Source organism: Anser cygnoides, chromosome 4 (genome assembly GCF_040182565.1).
Source record: "Anser cygnoides isolate HZ-2024a breed goose chromosome 4, Taihu_goose_T2T_genome, whole genome shotgun sequence".
In the NCBI taxonomy this organism is placed as follows: domain Eukaryota; kingdom Metazoa; phylum Chordata; class Aves; order Anseriformes; family Anatidae; genus Anser; species Anser cygnoides.
Window position 1 is genome coordinate 40,729,584 of NC_089876.1, and position 18,642 is coordinate 40,748,225.

The window sequence follows — 18,642 nt, forward strand, 5'->3', positions numbered from 1 at the left end:
TGACTTACTTCTGAGTCTCGGTATGCTCAGAGTATTTCTCAGGCTTCCAAGAGTAAATCCAGAGGAAATCATTTTGGTGTGAGGATGTGAATTTATCAGTTCAGTGAGGTTAACGCTGGCCAGCAGTTGCACAATATTTCCAAAGGGAACACCATAGAATAGGAATCACAGGTGGGCTGCTCTATCCGCTGCTCAGAAATGCTTTCTTCAGTTTGACACTCCTTTTGTACCTATATAGAGACATGTATTTTATACTCCTTTACATATTAATTTTATTTGGAAGGTAGGGAGACAAAATAATGTAAGGTACGTGCCAAAGATTATACAGCTGCAACGTAAAAGCTTGCTGTTTGCAGACTCTAGTCAGACCAATCCCAAATAAAGAACAACAAGAGAGGTGTAAGAAGAATACGTGGTAAGAATTTTGGGGAAAACATCATTTAGGAGAAAAAGATGCTGCACAGTTAGTATGGGCTTTGAGGAGAAACCGTAGAACCAAGTAATGGTAATGCTGCATTCATTCATAGGCAGCATGTTTTGTTTCGTATTAACATCATGCTGCCAGAATACCTTAGAGATATAAAAGAATAAAATTGGTGAGTTTCCTGCATTGTAATTTGTGCTTTTTGACAAAATAATCTTTGATAATATTTTACATCGATTCTGCTTGTTCCTTCCACTCTTAACAGTTATGAGCTTGCTTGGCACGTGGCTCTTTTTGCACTTCCTTGTGACAAGAAGCATAAATACAGAGGCAGCAAAACTGCAATAATCATCTTCACACCTTGCCAACAAAAAGAGCTGGGTTTTTGACTGATGTTCAAAAGGCTGTGCTAGCATGCACCTCAGAATTGAGTCCCAAACATATCTGTATTGCTTCCATAATGTTTTATCTATATATCAATGTCATGTTCCTGTGATGGGGAAAAGGTTTGCTTCTTCCCCTGTTCTCTGCGGCTGGCTGAGACAGGCAGGGGCCCTCCACGTTGCGCTGTGAGGACAGGGGTCACTTGCATTACTTACAGTGTCTGTAGTTTACACTTTTCAATTAGGAGGTAATCAGCACGTCATTATGACTGAAAATTGTTCGCATGACCTTTGGACCGATTTTCATCTGGTGAATCCCCAGGGGCAGCTTGACTGAAGGAATGACAGGAGAATGAGCTGAGCGAGACTCATGATAAATAAGAACAATTATCACACTTATTATCTGATAAATAATGTATCGTGATTCGCCATTAATCCATCACAAAACACCTACTTCAGGAGAAAGCCTTCAGCCTGACTTCCTTTTGTGTATCCCCACTTAGTGTCAGGTATTTGTGTTAAAGCAACATAAAAGGAGTGTTTACTCAGAAGCAGAGAGCCGCCTCTGCATCCTTGATTATTTCAATCAGGGAGGATGAATTATGGCCCTCGTAGAAGCAACAAATTGATTCTTCTGACTCACCGCTGCATGTTTAAGTACCAGAAGCCCATCACAGGAATAGGCAGTAAACACTCTGATCCTCTAGGTCAGAAAAGATTTCAAACCACTTCACACGTTACAAAGATTATTATTCTTTGTTTTCATGCGTAAATGCACCGAGATAAGTGCAGGAGATAAGGCAGGCAGGGACAGAATTTCTCCTAAATAGGGTAGGTGTAGGTGAAGTGCAGACTTCTGACTCACGAGCAGGGCAGCCTCCGCTGGGAGTTCTCCAGTGACTCCCATCTCTGGCCTGCTTGCTGCTCCCCATCTCACAGGTCTCACCCCTGCCTCAGAGACAGAGCAGGACGTTACGCCGCACACAAGCATGTATTAAGGAAACCAGCACTGATTTCCATAGGGTGCATTCGCTGCTGCCCCACCGTCCGTCACGTTGTAATTGCTGCAGAGATGGGCGGCACTGGGGTATAAAAGGTGATCTCTTCCTAATTTTATTCTGCCTTCATTTGTGAACAAAACCCTTTGCTATCTAGCATCCTAGCTGGACGCCTACATAAAATGTTCAGATTTTGGAGCGAATTGTCACCATGCATATTAGACACCCAAGCTTAATTGGATTTGCCTGACTAAAGACACAGAAGAAATCGGTACCGAAACAAGCATACAGACCGTGCACTCTTCCCAACCCTGCCACAGTCACCTGGCATGCAGAGGTCCCTTTGCTTGCGTAGTCAGTGCCTGGAGAACAAGCCCAAAGCAAGAACCCACCAGCTAAAGAATTCAGTTCTCTAGCAAAAAATAATACTGCTTGAACAGGAGCTTACCAATGGGTACTTAGCAAATGCTGAATCCATTCAATAAATTCTTAATGTAGGAAGGAAAAACAAAACATTATTTTGCTACGTGCTTTCATTGTAGAAATTCCAGCAAGTGGAAGTACATGCTAGTCACTGATACTCAGTAAACAACCTGGACTTCTTGAAAATTCACTACCTTTGTCCCAGGATATTTCATTTATTGATTCAGTGCCATTTTTAAAGTGTGTTTTATGTTGTCGTTGTTGTTTTTCCCTTTTATTTTTAGGGAAATGTATTTTTCCTTTTATTTTAAAGGGAAATATTTTTCCCTTTCAAATTATTTCTGCTCTTATATCCTTCAGCCCTGGTCCCCATTATGGTTCTATATTTGAAAGTTCATTTTTAACAGCTGTGCATGTTCGTTTAGACATTTTAGAAGTCTTGTAGAAAGCTGTTCCTATTTTTTTCAGTATTTTCTTTATGCATTTCATAGTATTCCTTTTTCCATCTTCACATTTCCTCTTGTGTGCATCTGATCCTCCTTAAACTGTGCTTTACCTTCACACAATAAAAAATAAATAAAAACTTAAGTAAATCCCTAAGTAGCTGAGCTATTGGGGAAAAAATAAAAGACTAGTTTTCGCATAATATCACTAGCTGTGAGAATTTTTTTTTCGTTCCAAAACACAGAACTATTTGGCTGTTTCAACTCCTGTATTTTCAAGTCTAACTCAGAACTCAGCAATATTTGTTTAAAGGGATATTTGAACATAAGCCTTCAGGTACCATGCACTTTCAGATAGCTCACACAAAATCAGAGGTAGAAAGGGATTAAAGAGAGAAGGGAAATACTGAGGAAAAGGCAGCAGGCTGCCAGAGAAAGGACCAGAAAAAAGGAGGCTACCAGCAGAGAAAGAGTCTTAAGGGAAATTTCACCTTAAATTTTACTCCGGCATTACCTAGACACAGAAAATGTCCTCACAGCAGTTAACCTGCAAAGTGAGGCTTTCTGATTAATTAGGGATTCCTACCACCACCCCAAGCCTCGTTTTTATTTCTAAAAATCCAGTGGTTCAAAAAATACCAAATGCTATGGTGACAGCTGTACCTTCTCAGTAGTGCCAGTCTTTAAGGTTTCACAGCCAAACATACATAATGTTAAGGACAACAATTATTATTTTTTTTTTGGACCTTTTACTCCTTTGAGCTCCCAGCTTCTTAGAAATCAATATTTTTGGAGCATTAGCTTGCTATTAAACATTTTTCACCAATAAGCCAGCTCAGCTGGAGTTTTTATTTAATGAGCTGTATTAATCATCAATCACCAGGTTTCCTAAAGCTCTGTTTTACTGAAAGAATGACATCTTTATAGAATATTCTTGCCACATTTTCCATGCAACTACCTACGCCAAATGGGCAAACAGATTTTGTGAGAATGAGATAAACCTAGCAGTAAGTCCAAGATGGCCACGTAAAGGTAAGCACTTTTCCCCTCCAAGTGCCTGCTTTCATGTCCATATTCATGCTTCTGTGTTCAGCACTCCTGAAGTTTCAGATTATGGATTTCCCTGGGGTCACTCACGTATGATATTTCTTTCTTTTAAATCTGAGCAAAGTTTATGCAGCAAGGAAAACAACAGTAAAAAGAATAACAGAAATGTATAATCAGTGCTAGAGCCTAGAAATAGAAATCTGGCAATCACTGGACATCACTGTGTACAAACCTGACTCTGGTTGTCCTGTTCAGCAAATTCCTTAAAACACGTGCAACTTTATGGATATTCTTATTAGTGTATTCAGCCTCCTTTTTCATCAGCTGTTCCCATTTTTTACAGATGAGACCTTCCTCTTTGTAGGGAGGGCTCCGGAGAAGAGCCAAGGAGCACATTGCACAGTGGAGGGTGTTTAACTATCCAACCATGACCAAGGCATGAGCATACAACCCTGTGGTGACAAATGCAAACAGGCTGCTATGCCTAAGACTGTTGGGAGAATTCGCTCTTCTAAAATTTTCTGGGATCTTTCCCACAGTAAAATAGAAATCAAACGTAGGGTTGGACTGAGAACAATAGGTCATCTTTCAGCAGAAAGAAACAGGTAGAGGTGAGGTAATTTTATCCATGTATTGACCAATGGGGGAAGACGATCAGGAATTTGAAGGCAGACGGCCCTGCCAAAGCAAATGAGCAGGCCCTGGCTGAGAGAGGCATTTCTCCTGTTGCTCCTTGCTTGTAGTGCCATTATTCTCGCATTAAAATCCAGCAGGGGAAAATACTGAAGCAGAATGAAACAGACGTAGCTAAGAGGCAAAAAGGAGGAATAAAAAAAAAGGTTTACTAGGAAAACATGGTCTAGTAGAGCACTAAAATCTGAGCAGCTCTTAGGCAGGGCACCCTGCATCTCCGGGGAAGCGCTGTGCATCGCGAGTCCTGCCGTCATTAATGGGGTTCAGCTGTAGTTGGGCTCATAGGATCTGACAGCGCACAGCAGCTCGCAGGAAGTTTTCAGCACCCGAATAGTCACGCTGGGAAGTAAAGTAACAGAGAGCTTGAAACAGCTAGCATTTTCGGTCTGCCTTACATGCCCATGCACACAAATAAGAAACGCAACAACACAGCGAATTAAATGCTAGAGATTATTTGCGTAAAACAAAGAAGTGATCAGACAAATGGTACGAAGAAAAAAAAAGATTGGAGTGTATAAAATCAGGATGCAGGTGCTAGAAGGATCCCACAGTTTTTAAAGAGCTAGTACAAGAAATTGCTAGCGGCAATGACTTCCTAAAATCTTTGAGAACGGGCCAAGTCTCAGAAGGCTGCAGTGAAGGAAACAAACCGCCAGTCTTTAGGAAGGAAAACTCAATAACCTAAAAGACCAGAAATTAGAAACTCACATTCTAGCTATCAACAGATGAGCAACTGCAAAATCTTTGAAGTATGTTGGGGAAAAACAGAGCTAACACTGAACAGCAAAATGTAGGAAATGTCAGGCAGGGAGCAGTAACACAAACCAAGATGTTTAGCAATGCACGCTACCACCCTGGAACCTGCTGGAAGAATCTGATCTGTAACATCTAGTGGGAGGTGAAATTTTCTCCTGCTCTAAAGATCCAAGTTTCAGAAGTGACAGTCCTTGTTTTTCACATTAGCGCAAAATAACAATGCGGGGACCAGTGAGATCATATTGTATTTGATTTTTTTCCTATATGCCACAGTAAAAGAAATTAGACAGTGTAGTACCTCATGTCCAAACACCTACCATGGTTATGTACAGTCAAAATCCAGTCCAGTTCTGGTGCTCCTTTACTGCTTTACTAAAATGTATCTCCTCTGCCCAAAACCATTCCCTTGCTGTCACATTTACGTCACTTGCATTGCTAAAAGTACTATCATTCATTTAGATAGAAAATATTTATTACCGAGAACAAAAATTTCTGCCCTCAATCTCCTTGTCTTTCTGCTTATACTCAAGTGATTGAACATAATTAGATTATTTAATGATTTCGATTTTGAGTTACTTTTGGACATGCCACTACACTTCCATTTTCATCCCCTTCAGAATTAATGATGCCGGACAGCTGGCAATGCACCGAGCTGCTGAGCCAGCAGAGGGAGCAAAGAAGGATGGGTCATTCTCTCAAACACTCTACTGTTAATTTGAAGTTTATTTTCAATTAAAATTGGAGGGAGAAATGGGGGAAAAAATGAAAATCTGCATTTAAAAAAAAATCTAAAAACTATAGATTAGAGGACTGCATTTTATCCTCTCTTATAATGGAAGGAGAATGAAAACGAGCTAAAAATGCAATCAATTTCAGTAAGACCAGGACTTTGCCTTACCTACTCAGAAGCTAATCACAAAGGAGGAAGATTAATAAGGGTAGTGGCAGTTTCAGTGACCCCAGACAAGTAAATACAATCCTGTGAGCTCCCCCTGTGACCCTGCTGGGGAGGGGGTGCCTTCAGCATCTCTCTGCTTCAGTCTGAACTTGTAAAATTAGAGAGACATAAAATCTGGTTGCTCTGTAATAGTTGTACTGGGGAAAATGTGTTCTGATTGTCATGGGCTCAAACATTGCCATCTGGGGAACTGCAGGCGGTCCTTAGCTCAGATGGAGTTGCCCTTCAGATTGCAACCACTGAGGAAACCAAACAGGATTTGGTCACCCTTTCCAAAGGGGATACAATTTAGGGGAGCAGAAAGGGCTGTGCTGGCGCCACAGGTTTAGTAAAGGAACAAGCTGCCTCACCCAGACCTTTGCAACAGGCTGTGCAAGAGCACAGGCACGGACCAGAATGACGATGGCTTCTCCAGCATCTGATCAGAACTGCTCAGCTGCTAGCACCAGGGTTTGAAACGCTGCTGCTAACATACGTTACTTGCAAGCCGAAGCTGATAGGCAAGAAATTAAACCTGAAGGGATCCTTCTGCTGATGCTAATTGTCATCAGCTTGCATTTCATTAAATGTCATTCATTTGCATTTTGTGGCACCGCATTACTATACTTACCCCGCCATTAACAGCAGAGCCGGGGTGTGACAGCAGAGCAGCCTCCTGTCCTCTCCACCTGCTGAGAAAAGCCCCGTGCCACACAGGCTGGGGGAGCTGGCACCAGGGAGAGCAGCAGCCAGAGGTTTTGCAGTAGCCTCCATGTAGCAAGAGTCTCTGTACACAGTGGCTCCGGGTGGGTTTTTGCATCTTGAAGCACAAGTGACAATGCTGCAACCAGTTCCTTTTCTGGCCTCGCTGACTTTTTCCTCTCTAGCGTCTTTTATCCTGCCTGTCAGCCAGCTTGCTCTGCTCTTAGCACAACTTTTGACACACACTCAGCCCACAAAGCTGCCCAAGCCAGGCGGCTTTAGGAAAAAAAAGATGTGAAACTTACGAACAACATCCAATAAATCACCGTATTATTTTAACCAGCCCTTATGGCCAAAGAGAATAGATGGCAAGTCTGAGATGCAGCGCATTTGGGGGGCATTGTTTACACAACTTAGTTACTCGGAGCAGCTCCTGGGTTGCTGCTGCAGCCTCGAGGTTACACACTGCTGGTTTTCTATGACAGCTTAACAGATCCACAAGGAGGCTGGAGGAGCAGGGCAGCCCCAGCTCAGCCCCTTGTCCCACCACGCCCCACCTCCTGCCGGCCCGTGCAGGACTGCCACGCACCTGGGGCCGGGCTGGGAGTGCAGCTGCAGCCACACACACAGCGTGACTGCGGTGGAGTTGCTGCAGCTGGAGGCGAAGAAGGGGCTCCTCTGAGTATCATCTGTCATCCGTGTTGTCGCTACGGAGCTAGGATGATCAGCTCTATCAAAGACCCCTCTGACATCCTGGAAACAGCTTAATGCACTCCATCAGTTCTGCAAGAGATACGTTTTGAACAAAATTCAAAGGGGCTGGGAGCACACTCGGGTTAAGAAGAAGCCAGAAGCTTTCCACCTGCTGGAAACCAAAGGTCATCAGATAAACACAGCACCAAATGCAGCCACAGACACAGCCCCACACACACACACTCCCTCACTCCCCCTCCCCTGCCTCGCTCTCATGTCAGCGTAAGTAATACCCAGGCACCACAGTAAAACTGATCCCAGGCACGCAGAGCCTGCACTGCTGCCTTCTGCTTTGCAAAATGAGCGTGGCACTGCAGGAGCTTCTCCTCACCCTGTACCTCACCCATCTGGGGTAAGTGAACCATGCAGACGAAACCTCCGGTTAACAAGCTGGAGCACACTTATTTTCCATTCTTTGGCCTCGAGAGGTGCATTTCAGGCCACTTTGGTCCTCCAAAAGCAATGTTTTGTTGGCCCTAACTGCTGCTTTCCATAGTGAAATCTTTTCCACAGGAACATAACTGTTATGCCTGTAGTGTTACAGGCATCTCACTTAGAAGCACAGGCCCAGCCCTAGCATCACTGGAAACCTCAGCCAGTATTCTATTTTCTCCCCATTTTTAACAACAGCCTCTACATTACAAGTATCTGCTGCCTTCCAGAAGTGTATTAAATGATGCAACAAACTCATCTCATTTTCATTCCAACTGGAATTAAAATCCAAGGGATTTTAATTATTGATTCATTGTTGGTCTGTTATTCTTTAAAAACTTGCAGCCCTGTGCATGTTTGTTCTTGAAAGCAAGCTCTGCCTCCACTGAGCAGCTGCAGGATCACACGCTGTGGGAAACCTCTCACACGGTGTTTGATGTACTGTACCACAGCTCTCCTGCTTGTGATTTAGCACCTTTTCGTAGGATTTATGTAAGTTGTTCTTTGTTGGTAATGTTCTTATGTTTTGGAGGAAATTAAAAATCAAAACAAAGCATGAAAACTATTCGAAAGAATTTAGAGCAGAAAATTGTTTTGTTTTAGAACATATGGCAATCACAAAAAGAATTTTAATTAAGAGGAACAAAAGAAACAAGAGGGCTGACCTTTCAAAACTGGAGATCAGTAATGAACTTCAGCACCAGACATTTCAAAGACCTCAACATGTTCAAGTCACGTGTCCCAGGTTTATGCACCAAGAGTTTCATACCCCAATCATTGCAAAAAGCCAGGGTTAGACCCTCTGCTAGCATCAATCAACTGGTGAATGCAGATTGCATTCCCTGTAGCCATACTGGCTAACACAAACTGATAGCCTCATCCTTAGATTTATACTGTTGTACAAGCTGTGTTTCCTCCGCCAAATCAATAGGCTGTACAGCTTATTTTCACAAGGGTTAGTTTCCACTTAAGAGTTCATGTAATGAGATGGACATGTTAAATACCGAAGAATATGAACAGCACTGCGAACAACCTCAATTGCCCCCCTAGGCTTAGAGACTTTTTGAGGATTTGCTATATGTGCTTCCAAGACCATGGAATTTCAGGTGTAGGAAAAACAGAAACTCATTTTATATTTTGGAATACAAAAAAAAAAAAAAAGAGGAAAGCGTTCATAACTCTCACCATAATCAACAATTACGATGATCTTTTAACTAGTCACCTCTGTTTTACTGACACACACAGGAACTACAACTGTACCTGCCACAACCTAATACCAGGATTTGGAAACCCTGCTAGCAGACTCAACCAGCAGATGCAATCATCCATCTTGCCAACCTTTTTTCCCCTGAAAGTCTCCTAGTTACAGCAGCATTTTACTCTGCAAGTAAATTAGTCTGCTCAGAGCTCCATGTTGCTGCAGCTAGCCTATTTCCAGTATCTAAGCTTCCCAGGTGTGATGTGTTTATACTGCATGAAGGGCTAACCTTGCCCTCACACAGTTTCTCTTTGACATCAGCTTTGTAGTAAGGGATAGCAGTCTACTTCTGCCTCACACTACCTTCTGTGGCCAGTAAGGAAAGCAGTCTTTACTCTCCTCTTGACTCCAGCGTCCTCTCACATTTCTCACCCATCGTCCCTGGAGAAGAAAGGCACCTAGCACATTTGAATCAATCCCCCATAGCTATTGCTTCCTATCACAGGTATGTGGTCCAAGGCATAATGTCATCCTTAAAGGTTATGTCCATCCTGTTCACTTTCTTTACGGGGGAAAGAAAAAAAAAAAAACTTTTTATGTTTTTCTCCTAAGAGGGAAAATGACCTTTCATTGCAGAAAAACATACTAGCTGCACCATTAACGCTGAGGAGTCAAGTCCTCGCTGCTTTGATTGAAGAACTGTGCAAACAGACGTCCTCCTCTCACTGCTGTAAAACTGGAATGCTGCATTTTGTGGTATTTACATTAGTTGCTGTCAGTTGCACTTAATGCAAACCGTACATATGCCAGTTACGGTACGTTATAAAACTGCCTTTCACTTAATAGAAGGAACCCTTTCCACCCAATAGGCATGACATTTAGTGTGTCACATCAAGGGATGCCAAACATTGTCTGCCATCAAAGGTTTCAATAACAACATATGTACCTATAGCTCAAGTAAGCGTACATGTTAAAGAAAAGCTTTTAATGACATAAGATATGCCATCCTTATAAAAATACCTCATTGCCTTGTTTATGACACTCAGTTTGACTGATATAGTTCATTAGTACTTAAGTTGCTCTGTACAGAGATGTTCTTCCCACTCCAGACAGGAAAGATAGCAGGGTTTGGCCAATTAAGCCATTTCAATAGATGAATGTCTTTGATTGTCTCCATACATGTAACAGCAGATCTTTATTTCTAAAATAAAGCTCTGACTATATGAAGGGCCAGGGAAATCTGTTTCCACCTTCCTCAGTTTCTTGTCTTTTTTTTTTTTTTTGACAGAAAACAGAGGATTTGGAATAATGAATCGTCATTTTGATTGCAATGACTAGCAGTAAAGAGAAACTGATACTATAGATTACTGCAGCGATCCACAAGTACAGGGTGTGCTTCCACTTGGCTTTGGTTTAACATGTTAAACTTTTGAACATTACCCAGAATATACAGACTACTTTACAAACATTAATCGTAGAATATTTCGGCCAGAAGGGACCTTAAAGGTCATCTGATTCTAACCCCCAACTAATAATAAGGAGGACATTAATGGTGGGTATTAACCATAAAACTTGTCTGCTTTCTGAAAAATAGAGAGTATCTAGGTACCACAGATGATCCCTGAAGAAACCCAGGCATTCCTGGAGTACCTCTGGACTTGAAATTCCTGCAGACCACTATTACCCACTGCTGTCAAACATCTGCTTTCAGTGCCGTGCAGCTGGGATGAGTACTGATGTACAGTGTCGCACAGACAGAAGAACACTTTTGTACTAGCTGCTCCATATGAAGTTATGACGTTGACAATTTGGAAACCATAGGCATAACACCTCTTCAGTATTCCTTTGCACTACTAGTACATAGTAGTGCAGTAGATACTTTCCTCAATAAAATGCCTCAAGTCTCGAGCATTATTACTTACTCAAGCGGGGAGGGACTGTATGGTCATCTGTTCATTCACTGGGATGTATGTCAAAGCGATTGCCCTGCATTATGGAGCAAGCCTGACTTTGTGTCTTAGAAAATTCATTTTTAAATGCATGTCTTCAGCAACACTTGCCATGATTACCTCCCCCCCAGCCCAAGTAATCTGCAGTGACTAGCACAGTCTTTGAAACAGGCAAGAAACTGAGACACAAAGACAATACAATATTAGGGAATCAATCTTGCAGAAAAAATGTAAAAGTCAGTATTAATAACTTCTGTAATGTTTTCCAGTTAAAGATGGTCAAATGAATAGCTAAGCTGGCATTTGAAATGCAGGGTACAACTCTTGTTGCTCGGGTTTGGCATTCAGATGTTTATAATTATAAGCCAGTCATACTTAGTCTCTTACAGAGACGTGGCCTTTTCTGCCCTGTTTCTCAGAAAAGCAGAGTGTGAGTATCTGCACTACTACTGAGCCTGCAATACAGAGCCAAATCTTGTCGGCTTTAATCAGACAAAAGCCCTAACTCCCAGAGTGGGTTTACCTACACAAGAACGGGAACCTTTAGCTAGGAATATCTAAGCAAAAGCTTATTGTTTGAAATTCATTTCAACAGAAAATGCCTGGAAACATCCTCAATGTACCTCAACCTCGCATTTTCTTTGTCAGGCAGTTATAAAGGTAACACAAGCTTCAGCCTGGCCAAAACACCATGCAATTCAAAAGCATTGCTCTGCATGTCACCAGGTAAAAGGATGAGGAGGACCATCGGGCTAGGATGCTCCGCACACACTTTATTTAAGTCCATTATGCACAACCATCAGCAAATGAAGGTCTCTTGCAGGGAGGCCAAAGACCCTGGAAGATGGCTCCCAGCCCGCTTCTCAGTGCTGGAGACAGAACCCAGGCTTGGGGATCAAATCATCTAGGTACCCTGGGCAATCCCAGGCACAGGAGCATCCCAACACCTCTACAGTCATTAGAGGGCTTCCTGCGTTACTTTTGTCCAGGACAGAGGATTTGTCTGTCAGCTATCTCTCAAGCTGCAGCTGTGGGTGCCTGCCCACTGCTGCAGGCCTGCCATAATACCTCCATCCTCAATGGTGGTTTGGTTTTTTGTTTTTTTGTTTGTTTTTAAGAGAAGAAGCCCAATTAAGATAAGTCAACAAAGACAAGAAACTCAACTTCCCTTAGTGATGTTTACACCCTCACTACATCACCTACCCCTGCACACCAGTACCACCAGCACGTCTCCATTTCCACACCCCTTCCCATCGCTGTCATAGGCAGGTACACACCACCTTCCCTACCCTTCAGCTTTACCTAGGGGAGACCAAGATCAGGTAGCCTTTTACCACCCAGATTTACTCCACACACCCAATCCACCCAGCTCTCCCTCCAGCAAGAAACCCTCACCCCCTACCCCAGCCCTGCTGCCCTAAGCACCGGCTGGGCTGAAATAGGGCCTGGGCCAGGTGGGGCTGGTCAGGGCCATCAAGGCCTGCTGGGCAGAAAGCTGCAGGCTGCAGATGTGGTCTTCCTATCCATATATATATACATATACATACATAAATACGCACACACACACACACACAAGAATTAAAATTAAATCTCACTTTACCTTCCTGGCTGCCCTTTGATACTTCCAGCAGGGCAGAGGGACATGACTGTGTTGCTTGGGGCTGTCTGTCCTGCCGAGGGTCTTCTCACCTCAGGTGGCAGGCATCTGAGGAGGGCTGAATGCTCATGGCAACCTGTGCTAAGCTTCAAAACACCCTCAAATCACCCTCAAAACACTGTGTGTTCAGCAGCCTGGTCTGCTGCAGCCAGGGCAGGTGATAAAAAGACTACGGCCTGATCTAGCAATGCATGAAATGGTGCTTCACAGGCCTACCTGTTTTCCAAATATATTAACCTGCCCTGGTAGCCTCCTTTTTCTAAATAAATATGCTGTCTGATGTGCCCTTACTTGCAAGCTGGTGACAGGTGCTTAAGCTGGACAATTATTGCGTGAGAAGGACGTAATTAACAGAGTTGTCATGTTTGGAAATCTGTGATTCAAAGAAGGAACAAACAGGTGGCTAAGCCACTCAAATAAGTGGCTTGTTCAGGTCATTACCAGATCAGCCTTTGTTTGGAGGTTCTTTGGTGCCCCATCAAAATCCCAATGAGTGCCATTTACATTACATCTTTTGTGGGGCATTGTAACAAATGGTCATTTATGCCTAGAAAGCAATAGCTTCATTTCTTGCCTCATGGAAAAGCAGATGAATGGAAGGATACTTCTGCAGAGCAGAGAAGATTATCAGGGGTTTAGTGACTGCTGAATTTTGCATTTACCAAAGCACATCCTGAGACTCTGGTAGAATGCTTTAGGCTAAAAGCAGGACTTTCAGATCCTAATACGGAGCAGACAATGGGGTGGGGGGATAAGGGAGAAGGGAATTGTATTAAGCATGCAGATCAGCTATCACAGATCATCCCTACAGCCAGCACGGGAGCACAGCTACCCAGCTCATCTCAAGCAAAAGGCATTTCAAAAGCAGGAAATAAAAACCAAAATGAATTCAGAGAATCCCCTGCACCAAGCCAGAGTGCAAAGCCTGCTGCCTACAGCGCTCATCCTGCAGCTCCCTGTGGGGAGAGGAGAGGAAGAGCTGCGGATTCAAATCGCTCAGGGATCCTGTCCTATATTTCAGGAATCGGGGAGAAGAGAGTTTCTGCTCATCTAAATGAGCTTATGCTTACACCACACTGTGAGCAGGTGGATGTTTAGGGAATGCTTTTGTGACTGGTCAGCCATGCTTACCAGAAAATATATGCATTTTAGCCTACCATTGGTGGTTTTGCTGGTTTTTTTTGTTTGTTTTTGGTGTTTGTTTGGTTTGGTTTGGTTTTTGCCAAAAAGCATCCTGACAGTGTAAGCATTATTCCAGCTAAACAATGCTTTTCCAAAAGCCTTAAATAAAATAAAGATTTTGCTGGAAATAGCATGAGTAGCTCTTACTCTCTAAGCCTTTATTTTCTGTGGTGGAATCCCAATCCATCTCTAGCAGTCCTGCTATTAAGAGAAAAAAAAAATTAATTTGAAGCTAGTCACTTGGTCCTTCCTCAGGTTTTGGTGAAGGAAGAATATTAGTCAAACAGAAGAGAAATGACCCCAAATGGCCCCTACTATTCTCAGCAGGCTGGACAGAGGTAGCAAACACAGCACAAGCCCCCTTTCCATCAGGAGGTGAAGCCATGCTGTGCTAGCCAGACTTATTCAGCAAGGAGGCAAAACTTCCCTCTCACTGGCCCAGTCTCACCCCTCCCAAATAAACAACAAATGGGGGCAAGGGGGACGGCAGATGTGATAAGACAGTCCTGTCTGTACCCAAGCACAAACCATGGAAGAACATCTAGGAAAGAAGAACTTTCCCTCGCTTTGAGAAATAAAGACACCAGAAGACAGCAAAAACAGAAAAAGGAGAGAGATTCTAATATCAGGAATCACCACCGGCATCCAGTATCCTCACTGAGATAGAGGAGACAGCCTTTCTCTGGGAAATTTAAAGTCCAGACTGTAGACATTTTTATCTGCCACTTTAAAAATGCTTTTATAGTGTGTGTCAGGTATTTTTTGCTCTCTCCCTGTCATGTGCGATTGCAACACCAATGGAAAAAGGCCCTACCTCCATCTTGGATTAATCCAAGTGGCATTTCGCCTCTAGTATTTTTATATAGATACTGTCAGTCACATCAATTTTAAAATCTCGTTTTAGTCAGGACAGCCTTACAAATGCTGCCTGACTTCCCTGGAATTGCCCGCAAGTATCTATATTTACTCTTATTTCCCTGATGGTTTTTTGTTTATTTGTTTGTTTTACAACCACTCTTCCCTGTAATCTGACTGGCAAATCCACAAAGCAAGCAGAGAGCAAAGAAGCAGGCCCTAGAAGCTACAAAGTGGGGAATAAGTCTAAATATTTCAATTTTAAAATCACTTTTCCTCTAAATGCCCTTCAAGCTTTAGATTTACCTTCTAGAGAGCTCGATCTATTTTTAGTTCACAGGGTCAGGAGACCTTTCGTTGCCAATTGCTAGATGGCCAACAGTTCAAAAGCTATTGACCAGCTAGGAGAGCAATAGTACAAAACTGTTTTAGGTCTCATGACCCTGTCTCAGCCAAATGGATTGTTTTTGAGAAGCTCTGGGGATAATAAATTATATAGCCAAATAGACACATTAAAACACTTTGTCTGCACAGAAGACCAGAAAGTGCGGTGGTGATGATAGGCCACGTTTTAACTGTATAATGAGCATAGGTCAGATAGTGGCTTTTAATTTACTTAGAGCGCAGTCGTTTGGATGTTAAGACCTCAGTTCCTCCATCAGGCAAGGGAAGCTAAAAACACGACTCTGAAATCTCCTCACAGCTTAATCCAAGTGAACTCACTTCACACCATTTACCTCCCTTACAATTAATTTTGGGACAATGTCAGGCAAATAAACATACAAATAAAAACAAAGCATTGCACTATTGCAGCAGTCCTGTGGCAAGGCAAACCTCTCTCAAAGAGAGAGGAGAACAAACAGGAAGGGCTACTAAGGGACTAACAAAATAACAAAGCCTCATTTTTTAGCAAATCTCCTACGAATTTGATATAAAGCCACAAGAAGAAAGGAAGGAGCCACTGATAACAAGTTGCACAATGCAGAGTTTCTTGCATCGTAAAACCAAGACTTGAGCACCCGGTGCAGAAGCGTAATGGCGTGTGCTGTCTCTCTGGAGCCAGGGCAGTTCTCCCCAGCTCCAGGATGAGTGAACAGGACGGCAGCTGAGGAAAAGGATAAGGTAGAGGGAAGAGCAGTCTGACAGAGAAGGTATAGGATGTGCTGCGGTGGCCTTGGGTGCCGCTCTGCCAGGAGAATGCTGCAAATGTCATCTCCTAACCCTTGGAGTAGCCTAATTAACCCTGCAGAGCTTTCTGAAAGAAACAGAAGAGGAAAAGCAGAATGGTTTAATGACCCATTAACCAATTGATGTGGGTTTATATTTTAACTGAGCTTAAGGCTTGTGAACCGAAGCAGAAAAGAACTTTGTTATTGGCTTGGCCCAGCCTTTGCCAGAAGGGGTCAAGTTCATTTTTCAGACTTTGAGAAAGTCTGAGATAGCATAAAAAGGAATAAAAAAAGAAATTAAAAGGAAAGAAAACCCTTAAAGAAAAAGATTCTGTTAAGGAAAAGCCATGGCCTTTTCAATTTCTCTGAAGTTACAAAGCACCCCTTAATGTTCTTCAGTCCCTCCCTTCATGCAGCTCAGGGTACTTGTATCTGCGTCACTGCCGTAGTGGGGCACAGCACCTGAAACAAGCCACTACAATTCTTTTTTTTTTTTTAGTATTTCTTGCTGTGGACTCACAGCAGCTCCCTTCAAGGAGCAGAGTCCTGTGAACCCTTTGAGTTTGCTGACAGAAATTCATTCTGCATCCATAATGCCAGGCAGCTGCAAGCGATCCTAAAATCCACTTAGTTCACACATCATTAAAAAAAAAAAAAAAAAAAAAAAAAGGATTATTAGCTTAAATATAGCTTTCCAGGTTAAGGCACATTAAATGCCAGCCTAAAGAGTTTTATATTGACAGTGACAGCAGGATTTCAGTCCCTAGAGCTGGGTGTAGGTGTTTGGCAGCTCAAGACAATCAGACAGATGTCTTCTCCTTCCCAGCCTTTAGTCATCCATGTACCTCTGCTAGTTTGTTATTCTAGGCAGCTGTCTATTTTACTGGTATGACAAGGCTTGCATAAGCCAAGCCACTTAGATGCATACTTTATCCATTTTCCCCAGGACTAGTTTTGCTCTAACACACACAGAGTCAGTTTGTTTTATCAAATCAGGAAAAAAAAAAAAAAAAAAAACTCCTAGACATCAGGAAAAATACACAAAGGAAGTCCCACAGAGCATGTGCGTCAGAGAGCAAACAGTACATCCCAAATTTGTCTTCTGGAACAGTGAAATCATAACCAGAAACTCTGAAGCTCAAAGACATATTTGGATTTCAGCCTCAACATATGGACCTACATAAGGTCACTAAAGCAAGCATCTGAACAGAAAATGCCTCTCCTGCAGCTTTTCTGCATGCAGTTGACATATGTTTTTTTGATGGGACATGTTCCCTCTTGTTATTACAAACAGCATCAGGACTATCTGTTACTTGTATAGTAGCTGTAACTCCACTGATTTCGGAGGAGACACAGCGTATAAGCAACGCTGACAAGTCCAGAGTTGCCTGTTTATTTTTATTGGCCCTAGCCTCTCCGTATAGACAGAAGATGTAATGAATCTGTCATCAGTATTTACTCATCCCCCATCATCCCCGTACCTCAACACCTCATAATCTTTAATGTATTTGCCCTCACGCTCTCGGAGGCAGTTTTGTTGTTTTTATCTCACAGGTGAGAACTCGAGGAGAGGGATGCACACGGGCTTGGACTCTCATTCTCTCTTTAACTCAGATTCCCCATTTGTAAGTTACAGACAGAATTCCTTCAGAAACCTGCAGCAGATCAGGGTTTCAAGGCTGTTTCCCAGCCTGGCCCAGCAGTCACAGGTCTTTCCCCAGTTCCTCATGCAAATGCTGTCGCAAGATGGGGAGCTACTGCCCCAGCCCCTGGGCAAGCACGAGCACCAAGCATCAAGCACCAAACACTGAGCATTTCTCCTACTCGGAGGCAGGAGGGGCTCAGGCTTCACAGCACATTTCCCCACAGATCCATCTCAGGCAGCACTGTTATTAACTGTTAATTCCCTACAGCACGCCTGATGCTGTGCAAAGGGGATGGCTGTTGAAAGGAAGCTGACTTCACACAGTGAATTGATGTGGTTTTCGTCCTTTACCATCTCCCTCTCTTGCTTTTTTGTCTTTTCAGTCAATCAGAATTCTTTAAAACTCCGTGTGAAAAGTAAATAACCAGCCCCAGCTCATTTCACCTCCTAACACAAGCTGTAAATAACATATTCCCAGTCATTCATATTCTGTGACTTGAACTTTATGCTGAAGGGGGTTATGTGTGTTAGCACTGGAAACATATCTCTAAGGCAGGCTGCGCCTAGTAGTTAATAGTTACGTGCTGCATACCTGGGCTGAGGAATCATTATACCCCCTGTGAGCAATTCAGTATTTATATATAATGATCTCATTACCAGGCAGCTATTCCAATTTTATCTAGACTTTAATATTTCTTGAAGCAAAAAGCATACAAAGGGGGTTCAAAATGCCAACTCAATCAAACTCCATATTGATGGACAATTACTCAGCTGCAGGTCAGTATAAATAGAAAAAGGAAAAGGACTATCCTCCAACTAGACTAAGCTGTCTTACCTTGCTTGACTGTCTCAGTCTGTATGTTGGACTGCCACCAGCCGCCTCCACAACGTGGTACCTATGTGAGCTGGTAACATTTAAACCAGAGCCGATGCAACACCGCTGCTTCACAGGATGCTGTGCAGAGATTCTCCTTCAATTTCCGTCTATGTTGTCTC

The 18,642-nt window shown here is 42.9% G+C and overlaps 1 long non-coding RNA gene across 3 annotated transcripts in view; it reads right to left on the reverse strand.

Annotated features, from left to right (window-relative positions):
* Positions 1–13,895, reverse strand: part of LOC106040974 (uncharacterized) — a 42,045-nt gene extending 28,150 nt beyond the window's left edge. Inside the window, exons 1-2 of one of the 3 annotated variants that reach the window (XR_010831472.1) lie at positions 1,024–6,068; positions 9–230 (exon numbers count right to left, since the gene is read on the reverse strand). This is a non-coding gene — a long non-coding RNA (uncharacterized lncRNA). Of the gene's footprint in view, positions 1–8; positions 231–1,023; positions 6,069–12,738 lie in introns of those variants that run through there. The other 2 variants (XR_007167456.2, XR_007167455.2) reach the window with 2 other exon arrangements.
* Between the last annotated feature and the right edge of the window lie 4,747 nt (positions 13,896–18,642).